Genomic DNA, 13415 nt, shown 5'->3' with positions numbered 1-13415 from the left:
GCTCCGGGGGAGGTAAGCGGGGTTCCCGAGAAACCGGGTTACTGAGGGGCTGGGAGGTTACCGTCATGGTAGGCTGCCTAGTGGACAACCCACGGAATTGCTCCTGCAATGTGTCCAATGCTAGGTCGTGCCGTTTGGCCACGTCCTGGAACCCTTCCATCAGACTGTGAAGCAACTCCTCACGCCTACCAATGGTGGCTCCTTGGGAGGAGATGGCATTGGTCAATTGAAAAAAGGTCAAACTATCACGTTTCAGGTAAGACCCAAATGCAGACTGTGTCGAAGTAACAATGTTTTTTACAGCAACAGGGGCAGGCAAATGAAAGGTCAAGTCAAGCAGGGGTCCATAATCCAGAGTAGAGGGGCAAAGGTACAGGACGGCAGGCGGGCTCCGGGTCAGGTCAGGCAGAGGTCGGTAATCCAGAGTAGTGGGGCAAAGGTACAGGACGGCAGGCAGGCTCAGGGTCAGGGTGGGCAGAAAAGGTCAAAACCGGGAAAAACAGGAACAATCAAGAGACAGGAACAGAGGTAAAAACGCTGGTAGGCTTGACGAAACAAAACGACTGGCAACAGACAAACAGAGAACACAGGTATAAATACACAGGGGATAATGGGGAAGATGGGCGACACCTGGAGGGGGATGGAGACAAGCACAAAGACAGGTGAAACAGATCAGGGCGTGAAACAAACGAAATGAAGTGCAGCTAGTTTGCAGTCTTTCCAGCTTCAGTTTGAAGTGATTGTGTTAGCTGTGTTTTTGGCTAGCTCCTCTGAACAACAGTGTCCTGACGAGTGAGCACATTTTCTATGCCAGGCGAAATCGCTCCTCATTAGCTCATTGTTATGGATGTATCTAAATAAATGTGTCTTGAAAACAGCTTAAACAAATGCAAACGCAGCTACTTTGCTGTTATTCTGGATGCAGTTTTTGACGTGACTGTAAATTTGCCGTAGTTGGCTAGCTAGCAAGCAAGGGTTAAGAACGTTGCCAGCCAGTATGGGAATGGAACATTTAGAACAAACGATTGGGTCGCGTCCGCAGATACAGAACAAAAAAAACAAATGACTGGGTCGCATCTCTAGCATCCCTAGATTTGTTTCGGGACTATTGTCACGATCGTCATAATGAGTAGACCAAGGCGCAGCGTGCGTAGAGTTCCACATATTTTAATAAATTGAAACTCACCAAACAAAACAATAAAGCACAAGAACAAACAAAACGGGAAGCTACTGGTGTGCACGCACACAGGCAACTATCTGTAGACAAGATCCCACAAAAACACAAAGGGGAAATGGCTGCCTAAATATGATCCCCAATCAGAGACAACGATAAACAGTTGTCTCTGATTGGGAAGCATAGCCAGGCCAACATAAACCATTAATCACCTAGATGACCCACCCTAGTACTATCATGCCCCAACCAACATAGAATAAACAGCTCTCTATGGTCCGGGCGTGACAACTATATCTTGTGGAAGGATGGAATAGTATGAATAAATTAATCAAAATAACGTTTTTAATGAAAATATGTCAATCATTATTGGAATACATTGGTAAACCGTTGTATAAAATTAATAATGCCCTCAAAGCCGGTGTTTGGAGGAAATAATGCCACAGTTTGCTGGCCCGAGACGTAGTCGAGGGCTGAACAACACCCGTGCCAATATATCCTCCAAACAGCGGCTTCGAGGGAATTATCACTTAATTATACTATCTAAACCGCTGTGAAATATATTTTCAATAACCAAAAATATTGTCTTTTCAGCTGTTTGAAGCTGGTGTACAAAACGGACTAAAAGTAAAAGAAGCAAAAACTAAACTTAAGAAGGGAAGCATAGAAATAGCATACATAGAACAGATCCACCACTTCTTAGTCTTGCTTTCAATGAGAATGACATATTTATAACTCACATTTCAATGTAGATTTGGTCGGATCGCCCATAAAGTTACATATAGCAGTTTTGTACGTGTTTGTCAAATTCATAGTGCATCAGGATGGATTATTATAATATCAGACAGAATTGTGAGACTTTATTACCTCCAAGTCCTCTCATACGTCCCCTAGATCAACACCCCTCTCCCTATCTCATCACAATAGAAACTATCCCAGCCCGTCTCCTGTTTAATTCGGAAGCGTCCTCCACCAGTATGTATTCCACGTCGTTCCTTTAATGATTCAACTTTGCTGCGGTTGTAAGGTGACTCGCAGGGGAGGGAGTGGCATTTACATAAATAACAGTGATAAAATGTAGACCTCATACATTTCAAATGTAATGCAACTAGCGACGCCATAAGGAGCAGCTGCATACACTGTCCTGGAGCGATAATTTGATTGATTTGTTGTGACAGCAGCCAAATAATTGAGAGTGAGAGGTGCTGTTGAAGATGAAGAGCAGACTGAGGCAGGTTCGCCCAGGCAATCCCAGCAGATATGACGCCTGGGTTCTCATCTCTGCTATTGATATCAGCTGCCACTAGTTTATTGTTTGGGAAACGTGGGGGGGCGACTGCCTGTGTGACAGTTCAGGGAAAGAAAATAACTCACCAATCAGAATGAGCCAGAGCAGTGTTCAAAAGGTTAGAATCAAACACCCTTTTTTCCCACTCAAGCAGGCAAACACTCGTACACACACGCATACACCTATCCCCTGAGACTTACTATTTAAACCTACATGTTAGTTTTTGAAGCAGAGGTGTAATTCAATTTCACCTCCGAATGTTACATTATTTCAAAACGTTTGTCCTCAATTTGCGGTTGTATTGCAACATCATGCATAGGATCAAATAATACGAGGAATACTATTTATTCTTTCTCCCTGTATACAATTTATTTACGGCTTATGTCTTTAAAAATGGCCATTGTCTGGCATGCTCTCCCAGCTTTGCTGGTCACAACATTGACCTGCTAAATCCCAGCTCCTCCACATGTCGTTGTTTGTTTTCAGCTGTGCTGCAGGACAGCGAGTTGCTGGTGGAGCCTAAAGGAGAGAGAAAAAGGGAGAGGGTGAGAGCGAGAGCGAGAGAGAGGGGGGGTGAGAGAGAGGGGGGAGCGAGAGAGAGAGAGAAAGGGAGAAAGGGGAGAGAGAGAGAGGGGGGAGTGAGAGAGAGAGAGAAAGGGAGAAAGGGGAGAGAGAGAAAGAGAGAGAGGGGGAGAGAGAGAAAGAGAGAGAGAGGGAAAGGGAGAGAGGGGGAGAGAGAGAAAGAGAGAGAGAGGGAAAGGGAGAGAGGGGGAGAGAGAGAAAGAGAGAGAGAGGGAAGGGGAGAGAGGGGGAGAGAGAGAAAGAGAGAGAGGGAAAGGGAGAGAGGGGGAGAGAGAGAAAGAGAGAGAGAGGGAAAGGGAGAGAGGGGGAGAGAGAGAGAAAGAGAGAGAGAGGGAAAGGGAGAGAGGGGGAGAGAGAGAAAGAGAGAGAGAGGGAAAGGGAGAGAGGGGGAGAGAGAGAAAGAGAGAGAGAGGGAAAGGGAGAGAGGGGGAGAGAGAGAAAGAGAGAGAGAGGGAAAGGGAGAGAGGGGGAGAGAGAGACAAAGAGAGAGAGAGGGAAAGGGAGAGAGGGGGAGAGAGAGAAAGAGAGAGAGAGGGAAAGGGAGAGAGGGGGAGAGAGAGACAAAGAGAGAGAGCACTCTTGATGTCAGTGTAGTAATAACAATGCTAATCAGACATGGCTGTGGCTGCTTCACTACAGCAAGCCCTGACATGTGCCCTTACTGCGGCAGAGAGAGCACTGAGGGAGACATTCTGCTAACATCATGTCATAAACATAGACCCAAGAACTACACATGAGGTACCTGTACTGTATAGGGTGTGATGTGTAGTTCTACATATGCTTTGCACGATAGTAACGGTGTTTGTCGCCTAGCTATTTTGGCTGACAATAGAGGTCTGTGTGGAAGAGTAAAATGCTCTATTCTGACAGAGAGGTGGTGCAGGGAGGCCTGAAATGACTTGCGATTTTCCAACTGGTATTAAATTAAATCACGAAGTTGGAACACATTCCCTTTACCCTAGCCAGCTCTGATTCGATCAACTGGACTATAACAATACATTACATTACCAGCCTGACTCCTTCTGTCGCCCCATGCTCAGTCAAATATGGAATGAAAAATGGGATGGTGTTAAATATATATGTTTTTTTACTTCTTCGATACTGAACTTGTATTTTAGGTAATACAATTATTATTATAATCATCAAGAGATTTTGTTTTTCAAACATTTTGACATTTCCATATTTCCAATATTTCTAGCAAATTACCTCAGAGCCTAGACAGTCGGACAGATGGTTGTTAGCATATACAGAATTACCTCTCACTCTGGTTATTTTCCCTCCAGAAGGTTAACAGAGGATTAGCACCCCTCACACATTAAAGGTCTGCCAGAGATTGCCACGGCACGATTCCTACGCGTTCAGGAACAATCTGTAGTCGAGCATTTTAAATGAAAATTGATTTGTGATTTACATGGTCACTGATAGGAAAATTACCTTACGAAATATTGTAAATGAAATATTAGACAAGGTGCTGTGGTAGAGAGCAGACAGACATGCTAATCTTGTGGAACTGAAATTCCCGCCTGGCAGAATTGGGTGACATTTTACATTTATCTGTGTTCCGCATGACTTGTAATGTTAATGGTCATTTTATGGGACAGAACTGGAATGAACATGGTGTTATCACAGATGGCCTCCAATGTAGAATTGTGTAAAGTAGCACAGCTGTGTCCTTTATTTCCTATTTTTCAGTGAGGTGACTTATTGAATGATCTGTCCTCTGTTGTTGAATGTATGCGTTCAGCCCATTTTCTTTTTTTATCAGGCAGTTCAACTCCAAACGTCGTTACAAACACACACCTTTACTGAAGCAAAGGCTTTACTGCGAGACTGTAGTGTATTTTACCACTGGGTTGTTTGAAAATTCATCTTCATGGGTTAGAGGTTTTAGAAGTGTGGAGGAAAAAGTACTGAAAGGCTTCTTTTCCTTCTACCAAGTGAGGATTTTAAAGAAGCTATTCAATCTGAATTTTCCTCTGGGGATACTTACAAAAAAAATGGTTACTGAAATTGGTAACATTCAGTATGTTTTTGTCAGAAATCCTGAGACTTGTTCAGAAATATATAGTTTTGATTTCTTACCGCACTGAATACTTTTCAAAAGTAATAGATATTTCTTTCATAATGGACAAGCAGCTCAAGCGTTACCGGAATACATAATTTTGTCAATACAAAAATATCAGATTATCAATACAACCCAACACTTTTTCAATACAAATCTGCCATCAACTTAATAATAACAGGAAATCAATAAAGACTTATCTACTAATGAATACTGCTTACACTCACCCCACATTTACTCATTTTAATCAATAGCCGGTGCACTCAACCTTTACATTCCCTACAGTGACCAGACAGGCATAACACAGGGATTTCAAAGGGGAACAGTCCGGCGTGTTTGAAAAGTAATAGAAACAATTTAGCAGAACAAAGTGTGACTCCGTAAAGAGCATAAGGCTCAGGGGGTCACAAGGATCCAGCCCAGATCACTCTAAGGTCATTATTAACCACGGCTCGCCAGTTCCATGTCTGTGAAACCAGAGAGCCTGTGGTGACAGCAGATAGTGTTGAAACAAACCCCATGGCCATTGGGAGAAGGCTGGTCCGCCAGGCTGCTAAAAGCTATCTGTGGTTACTAATTGCTGGCCGGGGCCTAATTGCCTTAATTAATAGGTTTGGTGTCTCAGGGCTAAGACAGGGGAGCTTGTATCAGTGTCAGAGGAGCTCAAAAGCCCAGGAGGTCTGGGGGGTGGTGGGGTCCCTGGGGGCCCATCTCTGGATTAACCACAGATACATCACAGATGGATTATATAGTGTTTGAGCAGGATGGCATGTTTAGACCGGAGAGATCCATTACTCTCTGATCATAAGAGAGCATTACTTAGTACATCTCAGGGTAGAGAGAAAAGCAATGGTTTCTGTCTCTGTTCAAACACATCGCTCACCCCTCCTGTACTCTCCTCCTCTCCTCCCCCTTCCTCTCCGGTTCCTGAATTATGTGGCTGTAATTCAGAGGGACAAAGTAGATTTAGCACCTTTTCCCACCGACAATGGAGGTTTTGTTCAGTGAGCTCTCACTGTGAAATTAGCCCTGGTACTCTCTTTTTCCGGCTGCAGTGAAATGGTTACAAGACACAGATCAGCCCATAAGAAAATAGAAATGATTCAACAAATCTTCTGCTTTCCCCTCTGCCTGCTCCTCACCCCAACCCCACCTTCCCCTCTCCACTACCCCTTCCTCTTCCCCCATCAAGCACCTGGCAAAGGCTTGTAAGTTTCGGGTGCATGCATTTTTTTCTTCTGATGATATATTGTCCCGGTGGTGAATTTCATTTACTGCTGCTGCCCTTTGCTAAACCTGTTGCTAGTCAGTGAGCATGATAAGCGTATAAGTAGTGCACTACTTCATTCATCATACATCGTTCTGGGCCCTCAAATATCTCATATGCGATTCAGGAGGAAACTACTAAACCGGCACAAATAATCCCTCTAGGAAACAGCTGAGGTTATGTTAAACGCTGCGTAAGAAATATATTGGATTATTTGCATGTGTAATGAAATATACATTTCTGATGCTTGCATTTTGCAGCGTATTTGCCTTCATTTCGGTTTATGTGCTATGAGATGTATCACAAGTGGTGGTGCTTGTGATTTACATCATAAAGCTCTCATATATCATCTTTGCCTTTGCATTTTGAAATCTGCCCCCCCCCCCCCACCCCCAATCATATCGCTGCTGTGTTGTGTTGTATTAAAGAGCATCACTAATCACAAGAGGCTCTGTGTCACTCAGAAGTCTCCACATCACTGGGGCTGACAATGTTGTGCTGGTGGGCATGTTGTGCTGTGCGAAAGTGCTTACACTCTCCCACAGACAACCAAAGGGAATAATTAAAGACAGAATATGGAGGCAGAAGAATGGAGAGCAAATCCCATTGTTTTGGGGTTATTTTATCCCACTGAATTCTTTCTCTCCTCTCTCTCTCTCCTTCTATTCTCGCATTCCTCTCTCCAAATGCACTGTGGGTAATATGGCACACTTTCAAAAGCTTATGTAAGCGAGGCAGCGTACAACAAAGGGCCTATGATGTCCTACTCATCCCCACATTGTCTTTTCATTATTTTAGAATCATTTCATATCTGGGGGAGTGGGGGAGTGGGGAAGTGGGGAAGTGGGGGAGTGAGTAGGCGAACGAAGCAATGCTTAATAACCCCATAATGTAGCTGCCGGGAAGCTGAGAAGGAGAAATGCTTTTTGAAGGACTTGAAAACAAGCCGTGTGCTCTTATTTCTCCCTCCCTCCCTCCCTCCTCTCTCTTTTCTAACGGCATCATTTCTTTAAACCTCCCACAATCACAACTGTTATCAAAATAATCCCCAATGAAATTCTAATTTAAGTTGAGTAGACTATTAGAGGAGCTCGACTACACTCCATTCCGGGAGCAGTAAATGTTGCCCCTCAATCTCTCCCAGCTTTTACTGTCAGTCAGAGAGCACTCAGTCATCTCCGTGCATCGGGCCCACAATATTGATTTTTCCACCCACTGAAACAGCCGCATGAACATAAATTTTGCATGAGGCTTTTACTCACGTCCTCCGCCTCGGTCTGACGACAGATGATGGGACCGTGAACGGGCTGTAATAACCCGGCCTGGCCTGCCAGGGCCGACAGGCTTCACAGGGGCTCCAGACTCTCCTCTGTTATCTACCACAGAATGGCAAAAGGCAGAGATACTGTTAGATGGACGATTTACGTCTGTTGTGTTCAAGTGGCACGTTCTGTATCACCTCCACCTCTGTCTGAGCCTCCCTTCGGGACGGACTTTTGAAGAACGAGAGAAGCCTGCTCTGTTCATAGGGAGTTTTCCTACTGTAGGGAATGAGTGGGTTAAGCAGCCATGTCTAGTATTATGTCCGATTGGGTGTTACAGAGAACACCTCAGCGGACAACTGTGATCAGCCGTGTCACTCCTCAGCTGTAGTTAAAGAGCCAGTTGGGATGTTCGGCCATCTTGATTGACTCTACTACTGTTTTGATGTAAGATATTGACCTTTCAGGTGGACAGATACAGGCTATAAAAAAAAAATGCTATTCAAATCAATTATAGCAATTAAATATCTACTACGGTGAATCACAGATAAAGTAGGTCCGCTATTATACTGTATCTTTTTACTTATTTGTATTCTAATATCTCCACGGAGAGGACTCAATAGTCAATACTTTCAAATCCTTCCCCTGGGGTGAGAATTCCACAACACAGCTTCATATTGCCTTGCATCACAAAGTGAAAGCGTTATCTGTGGATCCCTAAAAGCGGTGCGTTTTACTCTGTAACACCCCACGGCCCGTTCGACTCAAGTCTCTACTGCTTCCATTTTTTGTAGTGTCTAAACCCCTCCAAAGCGACACTGAAACATTGATATTGTCTACAGTGACTGCAGGTAATATTTTTACACAGTTGGATCTTTTATCTGGTTTTATTTGCCCTGTGTTTATTCTAACCATGGCCAAGGAGCAGGAATCAATTTTTCATACTCTCAACGTGATTCGTATACCACAGCTACCGAATGGAAAAACTGAGAAACACATTTGTGTTCCCAGATGTCTAGGGAAACCTATGACATTGAAATGTGTTGTGTGACCTTTAGTTCAATGTGTGAGCGTTATCTGTCGTTTCGGTGTTTATAGGATGTAACACCACAATGTCCGGTGCTGAAATGTTAAATCCTCCACTACACAAAATAAAATATGTTCGGTTTTAGTTCGATGTCTATTAAAAAAGGGTGAAGAGAAACATGTCATTGAAATCTAATGCTGCATGCTAAATTGAGCCGCCATATTGCTAATACCAATAACATTGACTATTTCTCTGGAGTCAGTGCTCCTCCTTATTTACCACCTTGATAAAGTTGCATGGAAACAGCTGCATGTGCAAAAGAAGTTTCTGCAAGAAATAACATGTTTTCATCCAGTTTATTAGTCTGAGTGTGCTTCCTCTTAATCCTCGGGGTAGAAATGACCTTCCTCCGTCCATGTTCATAATTGCCAAGTGCCTCGCCGACTAGTCCATCTCTCTCCAGTGGAGTAATTATCCGTGTGGCTCATTGAGCAACCATTCCAGACAGTGCTTTATGTACTCCCACAGTGGGACGTGAGGCAGAGACATAATAGGTCTGTTGTTTCCTCTCATTATCTCCTCTCCTCCTCCTCCTCTCCTCTCCCTTTGCTTGTTCAAGAACCACAGCAATGTTAAGACGACCCCCTAAAATACTGGATGAGTCAGAACATATATTTTCATTTACTTCATGAAGGCATCTCTTCAGACCCCCAACTGGATCCTATTTTACTGCAGTCTGCTAATGATGCTGGGAGGAGAGGGGTGAAGATAGAGCGTGGTCGCTTTAAATTCGTTTTTGACCTTTTGATGTTTTATGCCTCCGAACAGTTGAACACATATTGTACCATTTTTCATTGAATGTTGTAGCCTACAATATTCTTATTTTTGTACTTGAAGAACTAACTCTTTACACAACATTAAATTGACTGGGCTCCTCATCGTTATGTCTGTGCGATACACACAATACAATGTAAGAAAGAGATTTAGTAAAGAGTTAACCAATGGACTTAACTTTGTGGGTTGAAACCAGACCAGTCAATGTCCTTTTATCTGTTTATTTCTTAACTGTCTCGTTCATGTGGGCTTTGACCTGGCCTTTGCTGGGAGCTGAGTGTGATGAGCATGGATGTAGACACATTGAATGCTTCTCCTTTCAATTATAACATGACCTTTTGCCATTGGTGACTTTCTTTCAATACTGTATATAACAAATACTTGGCCTTTTTCATTATTTCTATACAGTATTTTTTATTGTACCTCGTATGCATGTGTCCTAACTACACACACACACACACATCCACACACACACACATATAGTGTGCAGTGCTATAAAAGTAAGTTAACTTGCTTCTCCTTAAAAGTAATTTCTTTGTAAATCTTTATTTTTTGTCTTTATTGTTCCTTATATGTATGGAATGATTTAATATCCTGACTTTCAAAATAGTTACTGCACATATGCATCCTATAGACAGATATGGACAAGTGCACATTACCCACTCACACACACACAAACACAGGGGTGAGCTGTTGTTAACACAGAGGAGAAAAGGACAGAGGCCAAATCAAGCCCAGAGAGAGAACTGCAGTAATGGTGCAGGGACCAGAGAGGGGGTCTGTTGTAATGAGAGAGGTGGCTGCTTCTCTCTCTCATCCTCTCCTGAGCGACACAGGAAACAAAAATAGCATTTTGTTTGACGTACGAGCCGGTTTTGACCTAGCCTTGCGACCTTTGACAATCAGTCTCGCTTTGTACTTCACACAGTCAGGGCTGCAGCAGTCAAAGACGACAGTTCATTTCTACAGTGGTACCGTCCATGCTGAAACAAAGTAGACAAGAACCCACAGTAGGGGTGTCAAACAAATGGGATCCGGCTCACGGGTGGTTTGATTTTGAAAAAACGACCTAAAAACGAACTCAATATACTTTGTATTGATTGAAACCAAATCAAAACGGCATACCCCCCCAAGCCATAAGACTCCTGAACAGCTAATCAAATGGCTACCCAGACTATTTGCATTGCCCCCCCCCCCCCCCCCCCACCACCACACGCTGCTGCTACTCTCTGTTATTATCTATGCATAGCCACTATAATAACTCTACCTACATGCACATAATTACCTCTTACCTTCGATACCCCCTGTATATAGCCCCGCTATTGTTATTTACTGCTGCTCTTTAATTATTTGTTATTCTTATCTCTTACTTTTTGGGGGGGGATTTTCTTAAAACTGCGTTGTTGGTTAAGGGCTTGTAAGTAAGCATTTCACTGTAAGGTCTACACCTGTTGTCATCGGCGAATGTGACAAATACATTTGATTTGATTTGAAATAATGGTCCATACAGTTTCTTGACTGTGTACAGCTCGCTAATAATCACCGAAATGAAAGCTAGATAGGGAGTATTGGTTAGCAAATTTGGACGGAGAGGAAGTATAACCAATTTTCAGTGCGGCCCTCCGGACCTCGTTGAAGGACAAATGCGCCCCCCCCCCCGGGTCAAAAGGGGTTTGACACCCCTGGCCTACAGTATCCTGGGTCATATGACTCCCACTCCTCTGTGTAGAGAGAGAATCACTGTAATCTGTTTGAGGTATTTCATCTTCCACCTACTGGGACCTCTAATGGTCCAAAAGTGCTACAGTATACAGTAGATTACAACTTACAATAATACACATCTAATGAACATTTGACTTAATTTCTTCAGCTGGCATGTATTTTCAGTATTTTGTCCGTGTTGTGGCTTATTCTTAATATCATGATTATCAGAGGCTTGCTGGTTCAACAGTCATATTGGGCTGACTTTATCCTGTACCCCTTAGCATGGTGCCTGTAAGTGAGAGGGCCACTTGAACACAGTGCCAGGATTGGTGGACGTGCAGCCATGGGAGTGAAGAACACATAATGGGCTCCATAGGATCCAGGCAGCCTTTTGCCCTTGTCTCCATCTTCTCCGAACCTCCATTTCTCCTCCTCCTCCATCCACTGTCTGCTTGAGGAGGTAGCACGAACAATTAGTGGATACAGGGGTGCTAGATTATGAGGTCAGCCAAAGCAATCAGACAGCCGCTGTTAGAAAAATGCTCTTCCTTAAGCCGGGTGCCCGGCAACAGGGGGAAGAAGGGTCAGTGGGCCTGACGGTCTAAACAAGATGACAGAATTTATAAAGCATCGCTGTTAAAGAATATAGTTACCTGCGGTGTAGCCGTTATAATAAGGCCACATGGGGCTTCTACCATATTCCCTCAGTATTTGTTTTCCTTTTTCATATTCTTTTGTTTTGCCTCTCTTTCCTCCTCGGCCTCACGGTCGACGCTGGAGGAAATTCTCTGACTCCTCTTTGATCTTCCCCTGGTTTAGATACATTTTTTGACAGAAATCTCTTTTTATCTCTCTCGCTCTCCTTTTCGTTCTTTCTGTCTTTCATTCCTCCCCTTTTCCATCTTTTTAACTGGCGCACTCCACATTTCCTTGCGGTACACTTGCGAGCAGGAAGAGAGGTGCCCAGTCCTGTCATAGCTTGCTGGACAACTTGGCCCAACATTTCAAATGAGAATTGGACTCTTGGCTTTAGCGAGCCAAAGATGATATATAATTCATGGTGGGTGTGGGAGAGGTGTCAATGTGTCAGGAGGTAGAAGAAATGTAAAAGTGTTGCCGCTATTTACTGGCACAGAGACACTGGACCACATCCCAAATGACACACTATTCCCTTTATAGTGCACTGCTTTTGAGCAGGGCCCGACAGGGCTCCGGTCAAAACTAGTGCACGGTATAGGGAATAGGGTGCCATTTGGGACACAACCACTTGCTTTCTTCACTGGGATTCTTCTTCTGCTACTTAGAGCCGAGGAAAAGAGGGAGGTCTTGATCAAATACTCGCATGCGCCTCTCCAGAACCCAGAGCGACCGGACTAATCAAAGAAATGTCTGCCCTCATGTTTTATTAATTCATCTCGCTATGAAACAGCCGTTGGTTTAATTATTGAAGCGCATTGATTCAGTATGTATACAAGCTGGTCTACCCCTCTATTCACAAATGCTCTGTTGTGTTATCAAACGCCAGCCAACACTCTCTTTTCTGCCATTGATCTATTGTTATTCTCTCCATTTCTCGAGACCTCTCATTGTTTTAAAGGCTGAAAGAGGACTCCGTTGCGGTAGCCTGGTCACTGTAGGTTATATTGATGTTATACGCCTTAAAATAGGATTCTTAACATACAGGAAGTAGGTAATAGTACTTTTGCAAGATACTGTAGTACACTCACATGCAGTCCCAGAACTGGCAAAAATACCACCAAGTATTAGGCTGGGGGCAGACCAATGGTAACAAGAGCCCTCTGAATGTCTATCAGATCTTTGCATGGGGCCTGTCGTTCACCACACCGCCAGTACCCTCTTCTCAAGGAAAAAAGTCAAGTAGATTCACAGTCAAATACTGGTCTCAGAACCTACAGTCTTTTTACTAGAGAACCGGTAAAGGTCAGGGAGAAATTTGACGTCTTGATCAAATATTTGGTTTTGCCATTAGAAATGACTTGGTTTTTTGTCACTCTCTTTATACTGCCCGCTGAGTGATTATAAGGGTGAAATGCTGTATGCCTTAGGTCAAAACAGTCACTCATATAGTCACTTAGGGTTTTGTAAAAAATAAATAAAAATAAGAACCAATGATTTTCTGAGTCAATGGTTGAGAATTTGTGAAATGCACTACCACGCACTGTATTATATATGAAGAGCTGGATACGTATACGTATGG

At 43.5% G+C, this 13415-nt stretch overlaps 1 protein-coding gene across 1 annotated transcript in view; it reads left to right on the top strand.

Annotated features, from left to right (window-relative positions):
- The window catches only part of pou6f2 (POU class 6 homeobox 2), a 90400-nt gene that overhangs the window by 32962 nt on the left and 44023 nt on the right, over positions 1–13415 (top strand). The gene's annotated exons all lie outside the window — the stretch shown is intronic.

Source organism: Salvelinus namaycush, chromosome 7 (assembly GCF_016432855.1).
Source record: "Salvelinus namaycush isolate Seneca chromosome 7, SaNama_1.0, whole genome shotgun sequence".
Lineage (NCBI taxonomy): Eukaryota > Metazoa > Chordata > Actinopteri > Salmoniformes > Salmonidae > Salvelinus > Salvelinus namaycush.
This window is presented reverse-complemented; position numbering and strand designations above follow the sequence as displayed.